Source organism: Balaenoptera borealis, assembly GCF_965194805.1.
Source record: "Balaenoptera borealis genome assembly, chromosome: 5".
Taxonomy (NCBI): Eukaryota; Metazoa; Chordata; class Mammalia; order Artiodactyla; family Balaenopteridae; genus Balaenoptera; species Balaenoptera borealis.
This window is the reverse complement of record NC_138862.1, coordinates 49,973,679-49,995,205: the sequence shown is the minus strand read 5'-3', so window position 1 is coordinate 49,995,205 and position 21,527 is coordinate 49,973,679. Positions and strand designations below refer to the sequence as shown.

General features: G+C 36.1%; 1 protein-coding gene across 3 annotated transcripts in view; it reads right to left on the bottom strand.

Moving 5' to 3' along the window:
* ZPLD1 (zona pellucida like domain containing 1) overlaps nucleotides 1–21,299 on the bottom strand; it is a 226,911-nt gene extending 205,612 nt beyond the window's left edge. Inside the window, exons 1-2 of one of the 3 annotated variants that reach the window (XM_082392144.1) lie at nucleotides 17,002–21,299; nucleotides 3,830–3,995 (exon numbers count right to left, since the gene is read on the bottom strand). The gene's annotated coding sequence lies outside the window, so the exon portion shown is untranslated. Of the gene's footprint in view, nucleotides 1–3,829; nucleotides 3,996–17,001 lie in introns of those variants that run through there. The other 2 variants (XM_082392146.1, XM_082392143.1) reach the window with 2 other exon arrangements.
* Between the last annotated feature and the right edge of the window lie 228 nt (nucleotides 21,300–21,527).

Sequence of the window (21,527 nt, the reverse complement as noted above, 5' to 3'; positions counted from 1 at the left end):
TTTTCATTATCTGTTAATGAATCATATTCTCACAGGCACCCAGACTGAAATATCCCAACCATCTTTATCCTCTCTTTATTCCTCTCATTCCTTCTCATCCTAATCCAGTCCATCACTTGTCACAAAGCCTGTCACATCTACAATGTTTCCCACCTAGAACAACACCATAAAATAAAACTGAAGGCTGTTCCTTGGGAGAAATGGCTTAAACAAAGGAGTCTGTAGAACATTTGGAGAGAGAAGTGCTCCATAGAAAACAGGAGATAAGAAAAAAAGCAGGAGACAGTTGGTAAGAAGAAAAGCACAGAGAGCAAAAGTAAACTCAAGGAAATTTTTTTTATTCCTTCTGGAGAAATTGTCAAGTTTTCAAGATCCTTGAAGTGTGAGTTGCCCACAGCTGAGGCAGGCAGCATCTAATGATACAGGTAATAGACCTTATAAGGATAGAAGCAGACCCATCTCAGAGATCATAGTAGAGTGTTTGGGAGAATTATGACCAAACCAAGGAAGGTAGAAAATTTAAGATGCTCTCCTCCTGTGCAACCAAGAAAAGCAGGCAGGCTCTGAAGATCAAAACTATTTCAGCATTGGGAGTATTGAAATAATGTGTTTCAAGTTAGTTAAATTGCTTATAAATATATTTTATGTTAAGCATATTGGTCTTGAATTTCACATATGCCCAATGGTCCACAAGCTAGGGAACTTGACCATAGAGTAATAGTCCTTGAAAGAAATACTACAGAACTTGGGTGCAAAAATTTGTTGACATATGTGCTGTATTTTATTTAGACGGATGTCAGTACCTCATCTAGACAGGCTCAGTGGACTCCTAACTATTCTCCTGCCAATTAATCTTTCTCTTCTTTCTTCCTCAGAAAATTTTCCTTTTTAAAGTAATTGTTGACCAAGGCTCTACCTTTTTTTTAAAGCAACAAGTTTTTAATATATCTATTTATTATTTTTAATATATGTTAAATAAAAATAATAGACTTTGCTTAATATTCAAAACTTTTTTACAATCTGATTCCAACATAAGCTTCTGCATATCATTGCATTCTGAATATTTTATAAATTTGTGAGTCATAAAAATATTCAATAATAAAAATATTTTAGCAATATTAATAAAATAAACTGTACCATAATACTGATCTATCCACCTCTTTCCCAACATAGTACATATTTACACACTCGCTTGTCTTTGTTAATCCCATTCCCTCTGCTTAGAATTTGTCTTCCCATGTCTAGTTCTTGAAATTGTATTCAACGTCAAAAACCCAGATCAAATATATACTCCTTCTTGAAGTCCTTTTTGTCCCTTTTTTGCTCTCAACTCTTAGAGGGCTTTGGTCATTGTCTCTATGGTACTTCCTATATTTTGCTTCAAATTGTTAAAATTGAATTGGCAAAACATGGGAAGTGTCATATTTTGTGCCACAATTCATGTATATATATATGAATTCTCTATATATACATATATTCCTATAGGTATAGTTTTGTTCCTATAGGTATAGTTTTCTATTGCTTCCATAACAAATTCTTATAAATGTGGTGACTTAAAACAATACAAATTTATTATCCAACAGTTCTATAGGTCAGAAGTCTAACATGGGTCTCACTGGGCTAAAACTGAGTCAGTAGGATGTCATTCCTTTCTGGAAGCTCTAGGGGAGAACCCATTTTCTTGCCTTTTACAGCTTCTAGAGGCCACTCATATTCCTTGGTTTATGAGTCCTTTTCTTCATCTTCAAAGCCAGAAATATTGCATGTCTCTGTCCCTTCTTCCATCATCTCATTTTTCTCTAACCAAATCCAGGAAAGGTTCTCCACTTTTAAGGACTCATAGGATTACATTGGTCCCACCTGGATGATCCAGGTTAATTCCTCCATCTCAGAGTCTTTAACCTTAATCACATCTGGAAAGTCCTTTTGCCAAGTAATGTAACATATTCACAGATTCCAGGGGATTAGGATGTGGACATTTTGGGGGGTTCTTATTTGCCTACCACAGTATAGAATATAAGCTTCTCAAGGGTAAAAAATATTCTATTTCCTCTTTCTTCTCCACAATGTCTAACATTGCCTTCTCCAAAGTAGGTATATATCACTAACAAATGTATCGCTATATATATTCAGTGTCTGTGTTATTTATTTCTGTTCTAATCTTTGTTATTTCCTTCTTTCCACTAACTTTGGGCTTAATTTGCTTTTCCTTTTTATAGTTTGTTAAGGGGTAAGGTTGGGTTGTTTGAGATCTTTCTTTTTTCTAAAGGTACCTGTTTATCACTGTAAAATTCCCTCTTAGAACTGTTTTGTTGCAGACCATAAATTTCGGTATGTTGTATTTCCATTTTCATTTGTCTAAAGTTTTTTTTTTAATTTTCCCTTTGATTTCTTCTTTGATTCACTAGTTGTTCAGGAGCATGTTGTTTAATCTCCACATATTTGTGAATTTTCCAGTTTTCCTCTTATAATTAATTTCTAGTTTCATGACATTGTGGTTGGAAAAGGTTTTTGATATGATGTCAATCTTCTTAAATTTAAGACTGGTCCTGTGGCCTAACATATAATCTATCCTGGAGAATGTTCCATGTGCACTTGAGATGAATGTGTATTCTGCTGCTGTGGATGGAATGTATATGTTTATTAGGACCATCTGATCTAATATGTAGTCTAAATTCACTGTTTTCTTATTGATTTTCTGTCTGGATGATTTATCCACTGTTGAAAGTGGGGTATTGAAGTCTCCTACTATTTTTGTGTTACTGTCTATTTCTCCCATTAGATCTGTTAATATTTGCTTTATATATTTAGGTTCTCCTATGTTGCGTGCATAAATATTTACAAATGTTATATCCTCTTGATGAATTGACCCCTCTTTCATTATTTAATGACCTTCTTTATCTCCTGTTACAGTCTGTTTTAAAGTCTATTTTATCTGATATAAAAAATAGCTATTCCTAATTTTGTTTGGTTTTTATTTGCATGAAATATCTCATTCCATCCCTTCAGTTTCAAATTAAAACTGTATCCTTAAAACTGACATGAGTTTCTTGCAGGCAACATAAAATTGGGTCTTGTTCTTTTATCCAGTCAGCCACTGTATCTTTTAATTGGAGAATCTAATCCATTTTCATTTAAGTTAATTATTGATAGGTATTGACTATTGCCATTTTGTTAAGTGTTTTCTGACTATTTTGCAGTCCCTTTGTTTCTTTCTTCCTTTCTCTCTTCCTTTGTGATTTGATGATTTTCAGTTGTGGTATGCTTTGATTCCTTTATCTTTTGCGTATCTACCATAGTTTTTTGCTTTGTGGTTACCATGAGGTTTACATGAAACATCTTATAGTTATAACAGTCTATTTTAAGTTGATAACAACTCAACTTCAAATGCATACAAAAGCTCTACATTTTTATACTCCCCTCTCCCACATTTTATGTTCTTGATGTCATGAGTTACATCCTTTTATACTGTGTATCCACAATATACATTGGCATATTGGCAATAGATGATGGGCATTTTGCCTGTTCCCTTTGCACTGAGCCATGGGGGGATAGCTGCAGTGAGTGTTTGCACACCTGTTAACAACTGCTTCTATGTTTGCTATAGTCCTGTAGGACTCACGAGCACAAGCCCTATTGGCTTTCAGAGCTAGGTGATTTGGGGGACCTATCCCCTAGGTGTGGCAGCTTTAAAAGTCTGGGAATTATATTTGAGGTTCAAACCCTTCACTCCTAATGGATAATCTGGGAGTTGAGGGTTCTCTCTTAACTATATGGTGCTGTGTTGGGGGTTGGGATTATGGCAAGGGTATGTCTCGGTCTCTCCTACCTATTTCAGTGTGGCCATTCTCTTAGTCTCCCAATGTGTAGGAGTCACTCAACTAGTTTCTGGATTCCTCTCTGAAGGAATTGCTCCATGTGTAGTGACGTATTCAGTGTGTCAATGGGAGGAAGGAAATTCAGCAGCTTCCTCTGTTGCCATCTTGGTCCAGAGTCTACAAGAATTTCAGGTAGTTATCAATTGTATCTGAGTAAAAATGAGAACTTGTAGTACCTTAGTAATGGGCAAGCAGGGGCACTGTGACATATGTCATTTACACTAGAGAGTTTACCAAAATATAGTAATATTTCCCTCTTTTTATTCTCTATATATTTCAGAATTGGTGAATCTGAAGTAGTCAGTGAAAAACATGATACAGATTCCAAAAATATGACTGTGGGAGCCTCTTAATCCATCTCCTCTCTGTTAATCTGTCTTCTCTTCTCTCTCCAATCTATCTTTCTTAAACAGAGTTCTAATCAAATGACTTCCCTGGTAAAGATGTCAACGACTTCCTACTAAATAATGTTGAAACTAACTAGACTGAAATTAAAACTTGCCAGTATTATCCCAAACTTTACTTTTACACATTTCAACCCACAATTTTGTGAGTTAATGGTTCAATAATAAATGTCCTAATGGAATTCAAGAACGGAATATGAACTTGAATGTACACTATTGCTAGCTAGAAACCCCTTGTCTTCTCAGTGAAAATTTTGGTGATACCTTAGTGGATTTATATTTTGATAAAATTTTCACACAATTTAGTCATTGTGAATTCTTTAAAATCATTTGTAGGGCTTCCCTGGTGGCGCAGTGGTTGAGAATCTGCCTGCCAATGCAGGGGACACGGGTTCAAGCTCTGGTGTAGGAAGATCCCACATGCCATGGAGCAACTAGGCCCGTGAGCCACAACTACTGAGCCTGCGCGTCTGGAGCCTGTGCTCCGCAACAGGAGAGGCCGCGAGAGTGAGAGGCCCGTTCACCGCGATGAAGAGTGGCCCCCGCTTGCCGCAACTAGAGAAAGCCCTCACACAGAAACGAAGACCCAACACAGCCAAAAATTTAAAAATTAATTAATTAATTAATTTTTTAAAAAATCATTTGTAATGAAGTTTCTTTAGAATGTAAAAAAAAAAAAAAAAAGCCAAAAATGCAAAACAAAACAAAACAAAACACTGGCATGGGGATTTCCAATTAAAGGTAGAGGATTAAATGGTTTTTGTTGAACAGTCCTTCCCAAAGCACACTGAAAGCAGCAAAATATGAAGAAAACATCTCTGATGAAACTGGGAATGCACAGATCCAAACATTAAACTAGGAAGAATACCTGCCAAAACAATAGTAGTGTCTCATAACTAGGGAAGTAGGTTACCAGAAAGACAGAGAACAGCAGAAAGGGTGAGTGGCAATTGCAATTCTACTGCTGGAGGCAGTGAGGTGTACAGTTACAAACACGCTAGATCGCCCATGGAAGACTTCTGACATTCCAACCTCCCTTGCAACCCCCAAGGACTCTTGATTGTCCCCAAAAGAGAAACACACAAATTAAGGGGAGACATGCCTCAGAGGGAAGATGATAGAGGGGGTTTGGTAAAAAAGTGTGTGAGACTGCAATCCGAGGTCAGATCACTCCTCCCACCCCTCCCTACACCACTTTTGGGGAAGTAGGTGGCCCAGGCCCAAGAGACCTTACTCAAAGATGCACAATAGAACCAGTAAAAGGTCTATACTAAGGTATTACAGGGAAGTTAGAAAAGAATATGAGAAGCAAAAATTAGTCAAAAATTAGACATCAGAAGAGGCATTTCAAAGAAACTTACAGAAGAAAATTTCAAGGACAATAAATTCCAAATACAGTTAACTTGGACTCTGGGGGGAAAAAAAAGCTCAAAGAAGACAAAGAAACCAAAGGAGAGATAATAAGTTAATTTGACAGATGATAAATGGAAGCAAAAAAATGAAATAAAATCATTACAGAAATGAAAACCACATGAGAAGCACCCAAAATTAGAAGACAGTTTTGAAAATATAGTCAGAGAGAATAGGATTAAGAAGATAAAGAGATGCATGTAATTAGAGAGAAGATGATAGATCAGGAAGAGACACAGGGAGGATCATGGCACTGATATTAATATTGATGAAGAAGACATAAAAGAGGAAAACATTTTCCAATTCTGTGCAACAATGTCTATAAACTGTTATAGGAAATAAACTGGACCCCAAAATTGCATATGTAGACAAGGTTTATTATAAGTCAGACCTTATGAGAAAAGGAAGAATACAATAGATATAAAATAATTCTGAGAATTATTTTTTGTTTTATTTTATTTTTAAAAATTTCTAGAATTTTTTTTAAACTGAGTAAAAACAAAAATTAATTAAAATAAAGATCTCAGGAAATTTGCTGTATAATGAAAAAATTGGATATGCCTAAATTACTGAGGGGATTAGAATTATAGAACAGAACGTAAATATTCTTAAAGGAGGCAGATTATTAAGTAGGGACTTGAAAGTGAAGTGTGTCAATTTCTACAACTTTCAGAGTGGTAATTCAATACGAACCATCTAAAAATCAAGAAACTGACTTAAGTAAATATGGAAATTTAGAGAGTTAACCACCAAACACTTAAACACTTAAACACAAATTATAAATTTTTTTAAACAAACAAAACAAAAATAGATCATTTAGCAAAAGAAAAAATAGATTGAATTTTGAAATCTATTTGACTGTATGACAACTGAAAAAACATGACTCACAATGTTTTTTAAAAAGGGATAAGCAAAGGCTTACCAAGAAAATGAAACCAAAAATGAAACAAGCATTGCAATATTGACACATAATGGGTGAATGCAATGGAAAAATCATTACACAAGAAAAGGAAGAGATCTTTAAAATAAATCCAATCCAAAGTGCTAGAAACTTTGATCCTTAATTAACTTAGCATCAAAGCACATAAAGAAAACATGACATGCAAGATGGAAATAAACAGAAAGAAGCACAGTAGGAGAAATCTTTACCTCAACTTTCTGAATCTTTGACAAACCAAGTAGACAAAATATAGTAAGTAAAGATACATAAAATATTTAAATATCATAATAGATCAGACTTAATAGGTAACTGCATTTTAAAAACATGAATAAGATTGTATCACCCTCTGGTTCAAAAATCTCCAGCTTTCCTAATTCATTATTGAGACTCCTGTCTGTCTCTCAACCTACCTCCTGCCGTGGTCCCCTTCACTCACTCCATGCTGGTCAAATGGACCTTCATGTTGCTCTCCTCAAATACCCAGGTCTTCTCACCTCCAGTTCTACTCCCCTGCCAGGCATGCTGTTCCCTCATGACTAACTGCTCCCTCACTTGCTTCATGCTAGTCCCTGCTCAAATGTCACCACTCCAGAAGGCCTTTGCTGAGGACCCTCCAACATGGTGTTCTCCCATCTCCTCAGCCTAGTCATTCCCCTACCTCCTTACATGATTTACTTTGCTTAAAAGCATCTGTCAGAAATGAAGATGTATCTGTATGTATTGGCTTGATTATTTTCTGTCTCCTTACTAGAATGAAGGCTCCACAAACACAGAGATTTATTTTGTCTTATTCACTCCACCATCCCTAGTGCTTTGAATGGAATCTGGACATATACTTATATGTAAAATGAGTAATTATGCATTTATATATTACTTATTGAGTGAATGAATGATTTACTGATTTCTGTATCTCCCAAAAACAGAATGCATCTTTTTTCCTAAGCCCATGGTATGTGTACAAAAAACTGATCACATATTAAGTCACAGAAGAAACCAGAATGACTTATACAAAGTGTAAATAGTACAGAAAGCATTCACTGGCCATAATACAATAAAACTAACACTTGTGAGACCCGCGCATGGTGATGAAGAGTGGCCCCCGCTCGCCACAACTGGAGAAAGCCCTCGCACAGAAACGAAGACCCAAAACAGCCAAAAATAAATAAATTAATTAATTAATTAATTAAAAAAAAAAAAAACTAACACTTGTTTAACAAATGAAACAAAAAGAAAACTCCAGTCACTTGAAAATATTTTTAAAAATCAAAATTTAAGATTGTAGCATATCTAGAGAGTAACAGTTGTAAATGCTCTATACATTGGAACCTATTAAACACAGCTATAGCAATGTTCCAATAGAACAATAATAGTCTAAAATGTATTTCTAAACAAGGTAAAGTAAAAATAAATAAATAAATAAAAAAAATAATAACTAAACCAAAAAGTTCAAAAAAGAACAAAAACCTTGAAAATTAAAGGAAAAAATAATAAAAGTTAAATAGGAAAAAGATAGATTAGGCAAGGAAATATATTCAAGAGCTGATTCCTTCAAAAATCCAATAAAAAAATTTAAATAGGTAAACTAATCAAGATTTTTTAAAACAAACATAAAATTTTAAATATGAACATAAACACAGAAAAGAAATTAAATTACAGGAGGATACACTGTCTATACTGTGCAATATGTTTGAAATGTGGATGAAATTATTGTCCAGATGGTATGAATCTTATGAAACCTTCAAAAATCATCATTCTGAAGCTAAAGATTACAGAGCATGAAAAAGAAGGCAAATTTTAAAACTCTTATTACAAAGAATAACACAGCTACAAAAGCACAAAAATAGATGATGATAGATATAGATAGATAAATAGATAGATAGATAGACAGATGATATAGAGATAGATAGAAAAATAGATAAAGAGATAGGTAGATAATAGGTAATTTCTACACATACATATAATACTGCAGACCAATCTAATCATACGCATACCATACTTCAGATCAACCTGATTTTCAAATACAATAAAAAAATTCAAAATACAGTAGAAGAAAATACTCCATTAACAATAGCAAAAGGGGGAAAAACTAAAAATAATAAGAACCTTACAAGACTAATATAAAGAAAATTTGATGTCAATTATCCCTCAAATTAATCTATGAAATCAATGTAATCCTATTGAATTTTTTGCAATGTCTCTTAATAATGATCAAGACCATCTAGAAAAATGAACACACTTGTTTAGCTAGGAAAATTCCATGGAAGAAGAGCAATGAGGGGCAACTAGCCCCACTATATAGTTAACATGCTTTAAAGCAACTGTCATTGAAATTATCCGGTATTAGCATAGAAAAATATATACAGAGGAAAGGGGCATAATGGATAGTATGAAAATAAAGCTAAATATACATAGGAATTTGTTTTAGTTAACATGGAATTTTACTTCATTAGGGACGTGATAAGTTATTCATTAAGTAAGGTATGACACACTAGCCATTTAGAAAAAAGAAATAAAATAATTTCCTGCCTCATTCCTTACTACATAATATATTCTAGATGCTTCAAAGATTTAAATATAAAAAGAATTAAAATATAAAATAACTAAGATAAAATGTGAGTGAATATTTTGTAAACTTAGAGTGAGGAAAACCTTTTTATGCGTCAAACTCCAGAAACTCTAAAAGAAGCATTTGATCGATGTTGGTGTATAAAATTCAGTGTGCAAAAAATAATCATTGCAAAGTCAAAATGCAAAGAACAACCAAAAGTATTTTCAAAACATATGAGAGAATGATGAATAATTTCCTTAATATATGAAAAGTTCTGACAAATGAATAAAGAAATAGGTAAGCAATCTGTGAGAAAATTAGTCCCAAGGACATGAACTAACATTTCAGAGAAAAAGAACTTAAATGGAAACAAACACAGAGAAAGATCCTCAACCTCACTCTTTATTAAAGGTATACAAATATAGCAATGAGATACCTTTTTTTGCTATCATATAGTGTGATAATATACAATTCCATTGAGGGACTTAGCAAGCAGTTCATTTCCTGCACTTTTGTTAGAGAGAAGACACTGATACATCCTCTGAAAGGACAGTTTGGAAATATCTGGTAAAATGTAATATACATATTCTTCATTTGGCAAAAAAATCCTGCATGTAGGAATTTTTCATCCAGTTATACTTGTATGACTGTGCAAATACATATACAAGGAGATCAACTGTAGCATTGTTTGCATGCACACATACACAAACATACACACAGAAGGAACAATCTAAATGTTCATTAATAGAGAATTGGCTAAATAATTACAGTAAAAACCAAAATAGAACGATGTACCATCCTTGAAAAAGAGGTAAGTCTAATGCACTGATTTATAAAGATAAGATGCGCAAGATATTCTAACAAGTGAAAAAGGCAAGGTATAAAACAATATGCATTACTCACTTAATCTGTATGATCAAAGGAATGTGGGATATATGCTATATAATATATAATATTATATAATAATATTGTGCATACACACAGGAAAATGGTCTTATAGAAGCATTAAAAATCATATTGATTAAAAGAAAGTTAATATTTAACTTCTGAGGCATGGGAAGGGGAGTCAGAGAAAGAGTTGTTTTTACTTTCCATTTTAAACTAATCATGCATTATTTGAATTTTTTATTATGTGTATGACTTACTTTTTTTGAATTGAAAAAAACTAATTTAAATTACAAAAATACTTTTTAATTAACCCAGATTACAAAAGGTATGATCTCAAAGATCAAATAATGTTTTATTACACTAATCATTAAGTTAATTTCTTTTTCCTTCCAATTATTTTGAGAGAAAATAATGTATATTGTCAGAACAAACACAGGAAAACTATTAGGACTACAGTTAAAATGTTTGGTGAAGTGAATTCTCAGTTTGCACAAAAAATATTTCAAATATCCCATGTGACAATAAAAGAGTTTCCATGAGGGGGAAAATACCTGCGTTCAAGACCTAATTTTCCTTTTAACTTTCTATATTTGTAGGTGAGTCAAAACTTCAGTGATTTTACTTCTCTTTGTAGTATTTCCATATGCAGAATACCCCAGAGGTCCATGAGTCATATTTACACTTTGTAAAGCACTTTGAGTCCCTTAGAAAAATAAACTGATGTGTAATAACTCTGCAAGGGGACTATTAATACTTTTTCCACCCTTTAATAAATTCTTTGGAATGTTTTCTTTACCCCAGTACAACCTACCTTACCAATAAAGCTACTTCCTCTTTCCCTTCTTTCTACAAGTTCTAATGCCTTTTTATGTAGTCCAATAATGCCTTTTTATGTAGCCAAACTCCCACTGGTTCTAATCAGTCCAGCCTTTAGTTTTAGTAGCATGTTACTGATAATATTTCTCAGACATTGTTTTTTCAGTATGAAGCCATTTCTTCCATCTCCTACTAATGATGCTAAACTATGCCCCAGGGATATGTTTCTAATAATGCCTCATTCTTCTTTCCCAAACATCTATAACACTTGTAATGCAATAGCAATTTTCAAACAATAAAAAGTAAATACAAGGAATTCAACTCTTTCTTGGTTTGCAGAGAACTTCAGCTGAATGGGAGTTATTGCAAAATGTATTCCCTCTAGGAAACAGCTTCAGTTTATAGTTAACATCCCCCTATAATCATGCATTGTTTTAACACCAAAAATACTCAAGAACTCCAACTACGAGACACAGCCATCTCTTCATAACTTTTAGGTCAATGTTCCATTTCCTCAGAAGCTTATGGTTTTAAATTGTCAAAAAGAGCTAATAAATCCCAACATATGGATTGTTTCATTATTCTGATCGAGGTTATTTGGCTCCAATGTGAAAATTTGCCCCCAACCTGATTTTCATACTTCCTTTGATGAGTTATTCTAAAATCCTGCTGATTCCAAAGAGATGTCTCTTTACGGAACAGATGTGTATCAGTGGGAATTAGGCAGACTCTCTGAGGCCTATTATCAGGAATAACAGGAAACATCACAGCATGAACAATTCTATTCCAGGAAAGTTTTTCCCACAAGTGAATCTTTGTAACTGCCTGTAGGGGAGAAGATCATTTCAATTGGTGAAACTTGGATAAAGGAATTGTCTAAAACTAAGGGGAACCATGATCACATCCTTACCACAGCAGGCAATCTAGAAAAATTTAATGGAAAGGCTGGAAACAGATACAAAGAGGAAATTTCTAAGGTGAGCCATCTGGGATTCCTGCAATGTGCACAAGATTGAAGAAAACATCTAAATCCCTTCCCCTGTGAGTTTATGACTTAATGATGAAGGAGTTGTTTTAGGAATATCTGTCTTGTTTAAATCACAAGCCAGACCGAAGAGGAATGTTGTGGCAGTCAGAATGCCCATGGCAATGACTTGGGCACCAGCAATGAGGGCCTGGACCAGATGGAGGCAGAGGCAAGTTTGAGGAGAAGTGGAGGTAAGGGGGAGAACCATGACAAACGGGGGAATGAAGCCCAGTAAAAGTGTTTTCCATCTATGGAATGCTTCCTATTTCACGAGAGCTTTCCTGCTTATTTTCTCACAACAATCCTATGTAGTGTTAGAACAGGAATAATGTCCTTTATGCCAAGACTCAGAAAGGTTAACTGCCATGACACATTTATTGGACCTAATCTTGGGCTGGGGGGCATTTAAAACAAAATTAAACATAGGTCTTACTAATCTTACAACAAAACCCTATACTACACAGATACACTGCAATTAAATAAACTGCTGGGAGCACAGGAGGTGCTTAATAAATATTTGAGTGAATGTTGAATAAATAAATGAATGAGTGAATGAATAAATTAACTACTGAATTCATGTTCAGTTTTTTATAACTGGATTTTTTTTCTGCCTCATTGACACAACTTTCTGCCCCAAATCTCCATAAAACTTTTGAAGGGATGAACTATGTCTTTGTTATCTTCGTATCTCCTGTGGAAACCCAGGGTCTAACCCAACCCACAATCTTCTCTGGTCTGGCCTATGTAGTGATCAAACAAAGCTGGGAGCGGGGCACCTCATTTCATAGTGCATGACCGTCATCAATCCATGCACATCCCCACTATTATTGTTACCTGGCTTTTTGTACCGATTTAGCTACCATCCCTGATCACATTACTCTCTTTATTTATATGCATAAGTTTCCAGTCTTTGCTATCACCGACAATACTGTGATGACCATCTTCATATACATCTATTTCTGAACATGTGCAAGAGCTGTTTTTGTTATTTGAATTAATTGCAAATAACTAAATAAAAACAATAACCTTTACACAGAAATCTGTATTTTCACCTTGTTTGGAAAATTGAAAAATCTGACAACTCTAAACCACTATTCCCTCTAAGAAATAGCTAGCGCTGAATTGGAGCCATGTAGGGAGGCAGTCTCCAGATTGCCACCGTGCCACAACTCCATGTTGTCTCGATGACACCCTTTCACTTCTCTGTGTTATTTTCCTATTGCTGCTGCAATAAATTACCATAAACTTAGTGGCTTAAAAAAGACAAACTTATTACCTCACAGTTCTGGAGGTCTGAAGTCCAAAATGGGTCTCACTGAGTTAAAAACAAGGTGTCGGCAAGGTTGCGTTACTCTCTAAAGGCTGTAGGGGAGAATCTATTTTCCTGTCTTTTCCAGCTTCTAGAGTCTTTCTGCATTCCTTGGCTAGAGTTTACCTTCCATCTTCAAAGCCAGCAATGGCTTTCTCATATTGCAGCATTTTGTTGCTAACTCTTCTGCCTCCCTCTTCCATCTTGTAAGGAGCCTTGACCCCACCCAGGTAATCCAGGATAATCTCCCTATTTTACAGTCAGCTGATTAGCAAACTTAGTTCCAGCTGAAACCTTTACTCCCCCTTGCCATATAACATAACATATTCACAGGTTCCTGGGATTAGGACATGGACAATTGGGTGAGAGGCAGGGGGATGGGGGGGGGGGGATGTTATTCTGCCTACCATGCAGGCCAAGTGGATTGTTGATTTCTGTCCTACAGCATCTAAGTATTGGCCCACAATTATAGACACTTAACAGTTGCCTCTGAATAGAATTTACTAACAACAGACTGCTATTTTAGACACACTAATCACAAGATTATTCAGTATTGAACAATGAGTTTGTTCTTTACATCCTTTTATCAGTAGCCATGTAATTGCCATGAATCTCAGCCCATATAGCATAGAATCAATCTAACTCTTCTCCAATCTGATATTCCCTTAGAAGTAGATCAAAATGTTATGCATTAAAACAATATCATTAAGACACCTGCAATAACCTGGCTAACAGTTGTGGTTATTTCTGTTCTCTTAACCAAACTGAACTGTTCTTTCAGTGATTGCTTCAATTACTCTCACAACTGTAGAGAAAATGTCAATGAATCTTTACATATTCACTTGTAATAGAAACACAACTTCAACCTCCCAGATGTCCAGGGGAGTAACTGGACCAGAAGAATGCTAGGTCCCTTCAAGTTCCAATATTCCATGATTCTACAGAACCTTTGAGAATGATGTGAGGACTACTTGTTTGGTGTTCTTACTGGAGGGCCCCCTGCTCTTGCCTGCCTAATTCTCTTACCAAAGAACTATTCCACACTTTAGTTGGTTGAGAAACAAGATTACCTGATCAGGACAGTCTAATCCTCCAGTCAGGAGTCTGCAACTCCGAGACCCAGGAGATGCAGACTTACGTTGTTACCCAGAAATGTGACCAGCCCAGCCTCACCTCCTGCCCTGCCCTATCTAGATCATTTTAACTCTCTTAACATCCCCAACCAGTCGTCTTTTTTCAGCAACATGCCTGTGATATGGGATCAATCCAGACACCCATCCTCTTGGCTCTACTCCTTGGCTGCTGAAACCCTCTAGAAGAAATCATTGAACCCTACAGATTCATTTTTCTGTAAATTTTTAGTCTCCAATATCAGCTATATCTAGGGTGACCAATGGTTCTGGTTTGCCTGAAGCTGAAGGGATTCCTGGGAAGTGGCACTTAAAACTGGAACAGTTCTTAGCCTGCTGGGACAAGTTAGCTGCATCCTTAACAAGTCTCAATAATCCTTTTCATGTCCCAATTCAGTTCTCTTCCCCATTCCACACATTCACACCCTTCCCCTCTCCCACACTCCCCAATGCACATGACTTTTCCTCTCTTTACAGAGTAGACTGAGACCATCAAGCCACTGCCTTGGAATAGAAAATGACCCATATAAGAAAGTGGCTTGACAAAGATTCTCTCCTTGACCAAACTCACTCAAGCTACTCTGAGGTCTTTTTCAACTAGGTCCTGACTTTTGGTCTCTGCAATGTCTAATTTTAGCAAAAATCCTGCTAAGTCCATTTAGCCAGAATGTCCCATTCTCAGTATTTGATCACCCTCAATATCTGATTGGGTTCCTCATACTCCACCATTTGCCTCGTGATGTCTGATCACCCTGGCCTGCCTTCAGCAACAATCCCCCCTTACTCTTGATGTTCCCTCTTAGTAAATTTTCATTCATTGACCCTCATCCTGCTGTTTGGCTATAATTCCCAGTCGCTCATGCTGCATTTGGGGTTGAAGCCAATCTCTCTCCCCAACTGCAAAACCCCATTGCAGTGGTCCCTACACCTACTGAAGTAGTCCCATCTTGAATAGCCTTTCCTACCATCTTCAACAAGTGTCATGAATAATTTTACCTTTAACAGTGTCAACATGAAAAGGCCAGAAGACTGCCTGCAATGAGCCTGAACAAGCAAAGTTGAGCTTAATGAATTCATCACAGTCTAGGAATTGGTCTTTAACTTGCAAGAACAGGAGGAGATATGTGGTTTTGTTAGCATACTGAAGTAGGTCTGACTCTGAGGGGTGTGCTCTCATTAATCAAGTTCTCACCGACCACTATTATACACCAGAATGATGATTTATTCATTTAGAAGTGGCCCAACCATCAGGCAGAAACACTCATGTCATTACGCCAACACATTCTCTTCCTGTGAACAACTGACATGAAGAACCAAATTATCATCAGAAGGCCACTTTATTAATGTTCAATTTAAAAACAGTTATCAAGCAGAGTGGAGACTCTGATCCATCAGTCTGATTGTTGAATATCCTTGAATAAATAGATAAGTGGGAAGTTAAATAATCAAAAGATTACTTTTGTGACTATTGACCAGAACAAAGGAATATGAAGAATCTTAAAAAGCATCTTCTAGCAAAGGTAATGAGGAGCACTGTCCCACACCAGAGGGATATCACCTAAAAGACCAAGCAATGCACAGCTCCAGAGGGAGGTCATTCACATATTAGTACACAATCCACATGACCATTCATCATAGCCCTGGTAGCATACTAAATACAATACTTACTTTGTTTTTGCATTCACAGTATATATTGGAGAATGTCCCATATCAATGCTAAAGAATGACATCATTCTTTTGTAGGGTTGCATAGCATTCCTTGCTTTATGTACCTTAAATTGTTTAAGAGTTTCCAACAGAGAGAGCCAGGAGACTCTTAATCTAATCTCCCCTTGTCTTCTCTGGGGTCTAAACCCATTAATTCTTCTCTCCCCTATATTTTGTTTCTGCACTCCACTCACACCTTCCCCATGACCTATACATGTGCTCAAGTCTTTCCCTTGATCTCTTAAACTTTTCGCTCACTAGAATATATCTCCCCTTCCTCTCACAATCAAGATGCTAGAAAGGATGGTCTTCACTCAGACACCCTTTCTCCACCCATTCACTATTCAACCCATTGCAGTTGGGCCTCTGCCCTCATCATTATACTGAGGATAAGCTGGATACAATCACCAATGTCCCACTACTTGCCCAAAACAATTTAATCTTAAAATCCAACTTACTTGGCCTCCTTACTGACCATGCCCCATTTGGAATTCTTTCCTACTCTGGATTTGATGACAATGCGCAGTCCTGGATCTCCTTGGATCTAACACTTTTTCCTTTCTCAGCCTCTTTTGCTAGTTTTTCATCTTCTTCCAGGATGATATAAGCCAGGATTCTACCTTTGACCTTCTTTTCACCTCACTCTATACTCTCTTTAGACTGTCTCAGGTCTCCAACATTCTTCTATATGTGATTGAACCAATATCCACATTTCTAGCCAAAGCCTCTCTGAGCTCCATCCTGCGCACCCCACTACCTGCCAGGCACTTCCATCTGGATGTCTCACAGCTACCTCAAACTCAACACATCCAAATTTTTAAATGTTTGCTTCTTATGCCACCATACCTGTTTTCCCTCTTTCTCCTTGGTCTTTCATAGGTGTTCAGAGACCCGCAGTATCCTCAACACTAGGAAATGTATCTTTTTTCAGGCTTGTCACTTACGTTTTCAGCCTCCAAAAATCTGCTGCAACATCAAATAGCATTCGATGGATAGACTGAAGATGCAGCTATGCTGGCTTTCTCTCATGGAACTTGCCAACATATGGCTCCTGAGAAACTTTCATATATCCTTTCCTGGACAAACTTTGGAGGTTCAAATTTTCCCATTTTGACAATTTCTCCTTTGTGCCCTCGTCACAGCATTTAGCCAGACAGTCACTCACCTCTTAGATTTCTCAGGTGTGAGTCAGAAACTGGTCCAACATGTCATTCAAACCCATAGGGGCGTTATTAAGTTATCTGAGATGAGGCGAGGTGCAGGCACACCCCATTCATTTCTTTGGAGGAGGAGAAGGGAGATTTACAACAAAGAACTTGCACCCAAAATTCCCTCTAATATTCAAGTCATGACCCTTTCATACTCTTGATGTTATAAGAGAATTAAGACAAATATAAATGGCTTTTAATAATCTCCTTAAACATTTGGCATCTTGTGTAATATCTCCTATGGAATATATTATTTCTTGGACCTTGTTACCTCAGCCAAAACTTCCCTTTTGTCATCTCATTATATTATCATACCCTTTGACTAAAAACTCTACATTAGCAAATCAACCATAGAAAAGTACTCCAAAATTGTAAACTTTTTACTTGAAAAGTGAAAATTTTTTCAATTGAAAAATTAAAATATTCAACAATATGATAATGGCTAAGTAAGTTATGGAACACCCACTCAACAGAACTCACAAATTCATTAATAATTTGAATTAACATGGGACTTTCTTAGGTTATAATGTTAAGCTGAAAAAAAATGTCCAAAACTGAACAAACTGATGGACAATTGTATATACAAAAGCCTCTGTGTCAATAGGTTTCTTCATATGAAGAGATTTTCAGTAATTTAGTTTTCCTTCTCAACTCAAGTTTTCTATAATGAGCATTTGTTACTTTCATGATCAGAAAAATAAAGCAATTTTTTCAATGTATATTCGTAAAATCCCACTCTGAACAATAAATAATTCATCTCAGTAGTAGGCTTGAGACCACTGTCTTTGAGCCAAAGCCCCATACTGGAGTAGACGGAAACTTCTGAAGTGAGTCATCTTTCTTCTTTCTCCAAATAACAAAATAAACTGGCCACAAAGTGTTTTAATGGTATGCACAAATAAACCTAACATCTGGTAGTGAGACACCGAGCTTTCATCTCACCATCCAGGAAGGATGTTTGAGGAATAACTGAAAAATATCAAAGACTGAATAATTAACTACCCAATATTTTCTTATTCATACCAGGTAGTTCTCTAAAGGCTGGAAAAACACTGAAAATTTTATTTTTAATCAATGCACCAGGTAAGGAAACATAGCTCTGAAAGATAATGAAGCTTCAGCAATTAACCCAGCCAAGTTTATCACTTTGCATAATTAGTTTACCTGCCAACCTCAATCTGCCAGGCCTCTCCTAACTTTTTAAATGTGAATTGTGGCAGTTCTGCCACAGAAGCTATTGGGCAGTCTGTCAAGAAATAACTGCTACTGTCCATTACATTTTGTCTTTCCTAATGGAGTTAACGGGGAATATTTCAGGTTTTTAACATTTTTAAATTGACATGTTTATTGATTCTTGCTTTCTTTATGTGCATTATACACAGTGCTGGCATCGCACGTCAAAATGCTAAACTTTACAACTTGAAACTCACCACCACAGTAGGTAACTTCCTTTGGTTATTAGCAAATGTCACTAATGCAATTGAATAGCGAGTATTAAAATAAAATGTCTGTCTTTACACCTTCTTGATAATCTAAAAGAGTAATTATATGCATTAGTAATACTTTCTGACAATGAAGCTCTTAATTTTTTAAATCCGAAATGACCTTTTCTACAATTTCTTAGCAAAAATGGGAAGAAACTGCACTTAGACTATCGGGACCATGTTATCATCATCATCTTCTTTTAATCCAAAACAGTGGGTGATATAAGAAGGAAAGTTCTAAAGTTCTTTAATTGGAACTAATTCCTATCGACCTCTAACAACTTTTGCAAAGCTCAGAATAGCAGATAATAGGATGATTTTAGGCTTTAAACCCCTAACAAAAGGATGTTGAGCCTGTTACTATTGCTCATTCCCTTCTCAGAATTTATTTTTGTTTTCCTTGATTCAGAACAGTTGCTTTTAAATGGGAGAATCATGTCTAGCCCAATAATATGCTACTTAACAGCAAGAGGAAATATAGTTCAGGAATAAAACTGAAAGGACAGGGATTCTGTTAGAATCTGAGAAATGTTTCCTTCATTTTCATGGTGCTATGATATTTAATTTATATTCAGTGCCCCCATCACTTAGTGAATACTTGTCTCTAAGGACCTTCTCTGTGTCTGCAGCCCTTATCAGCATCCAAGCACATGTATTATGTGCCTACAATGTGCTTGTAGAGAAGAGAAACATAAGATGTCCTTGCCTCAGAGTTTATAACTTCAAGTTGAGATATACAACTACACAATATACATCTATGACAGATTAGGAAGTACATGACTCAAACTGGTCCTATTAGTGTGGGGTAGATTATTAATAAGATAAGAATTCAGAGAAGGAAAAGTTCAGGGGCTTCTTGAGTGGTCTTGGAAAGGCTGCCCAGAAAATGTTGAATAGGACAGCCTTGAAAGACAACTTGAGTTTGAATGAGTGGGAAGGAAGGTTCTGTGCTAATCGCTTATAAAATCTATCACTTATCTCACTTTTGGCTTTGCTTGCTTTCTACCTGTATGATTGTCTGTAAATTTTTTAGATAAAAGAGACCTCAATAAGGAAAATAAATATTGGAGAAAGCTTTGGGGAACTCATAGTCTTAACTCCTCCTCTTACATGATGTGGAATTTGAGGTATTGGCTTGGGTCAGGAAAAAAAATGTTTTGGTACATGATCAGTGGATCAAAGGAGATGCTAAAAGAGCATATCTGTGACCAGTTGATGGCGACAAGTGCCAAGTCTTTCTTGTTAATGTTTCAGTCTTTACAAAGGGTTTCATAAGTCTCCATACCCAACTCTTCAACACCAGTCTTGAGATAAGCGACAGCCAGCTCTAACATTCCAGCCACCTGCACTGCCTTACTTATATGAGACACATGACAGGCAAGCTAGCACAGTTACTAGTATAGGTTAAAAAGAAGATTTGTCAATATGTTCTTAGGAGCCAGAGGCTACAGAGCAATTGAAAAATCTGAACTAAATACACCAGTAAAAACTTTTAAATATAGTACATCACTTTCTTGGACCATCACAGAAAATAATATCTTCGAGTATGGTTTGGGTTTTGCTTTGTTTTGAAGTTTAAAATGTTGTATTTAAGGATTATGGTCCTCTGGTTTAATCCAACACTTATAAGAAAATAAATTTCTGACTTGTAAAAAAAATAGTCCTTCTAGTTTATTCTCAATCCATTTGGTCCCCAGGGTTTATATGATGGGGCTACCTTCTCAGCTTCTGTCTCTGCTCTCCAAAGTGTAACCTGAGAATAGTTCTTTCCAAGCCGCTTGATTCTCTCAGAATGTCTCTAAAAAGTTCCCATCCCCCACCAAAGAAAAACCAACTTTGAAATTATATTCATGCTTCCTCTTGCTCCTCAGAAACTGTTTACAGAAAATTGATTTCTCTCTTTATTGCCAAGAAGTGAAACAAAAGGATTATGAAGCTCAGAAAAGGCTTTCCAAACTGGGATAACCCAAGGTTGAATTTTCATTTTGGTAAAATGAGTATTTTACCATTTCTCCCTAGAATCCAAGATTCTTCTTTAATTTCCATTATGGTGGGTTATAGTTCTGGTACATTTTATAATTTTCTTCATTGCCAAATATTGCCCTGAGCTTCTCCCTGGTCTAACCTGGAATTATCTATATGAGGATATCAAAGTCATCTTCTGCAGTGCTAAGGAAGCAAGGAAGGTTGGTATCAACATTCACTGAGTTAAAAAGGTTGCTTCTGCTTCATTGAAAATCAAATAAATAAAAAAAGGAAAATCAGAAGGTTGCTGTTGAAATTAGATCCTCAATCAATGTTACCTCCCCATAGCATTAATAGTCTAAAAGTCTTTTGACCTGTAGTTTTTCTTTGGCTCTTCACAACAACTTTGTGGTAAATGTGAGGCTTATGATAGAAAATTCCCCAAACTGTGTGTTTATTCTTTCAGCAGATCTGGAGTGCTCAAAATCTTCACTCCCCTGCTGCTACCACCATACCCTGCTGCTTGATGTCAGAGCCAAGGCCACAGAGAGCCACACAAGAGTTGCCTAAGGAGCACGAATGTCTTGAATCACGAATGTCTTGAATCTTGCCTAAGGAGCACGAATGCCTAAGGAGCACGAATGTCTTGAATAGCTTATGATGCTATTGGAGCCCCAGTCTCAAGGCCAAGGTCAGCAAAACTGTGCAAGCATGTGGAGACACAACATTACTGCTCTACTTTCTAGATCTGAGATGGGTATGGATATGGGTATGGGGTGCTCATCTGAGATGCCAACTCATGGCACAAGTAGT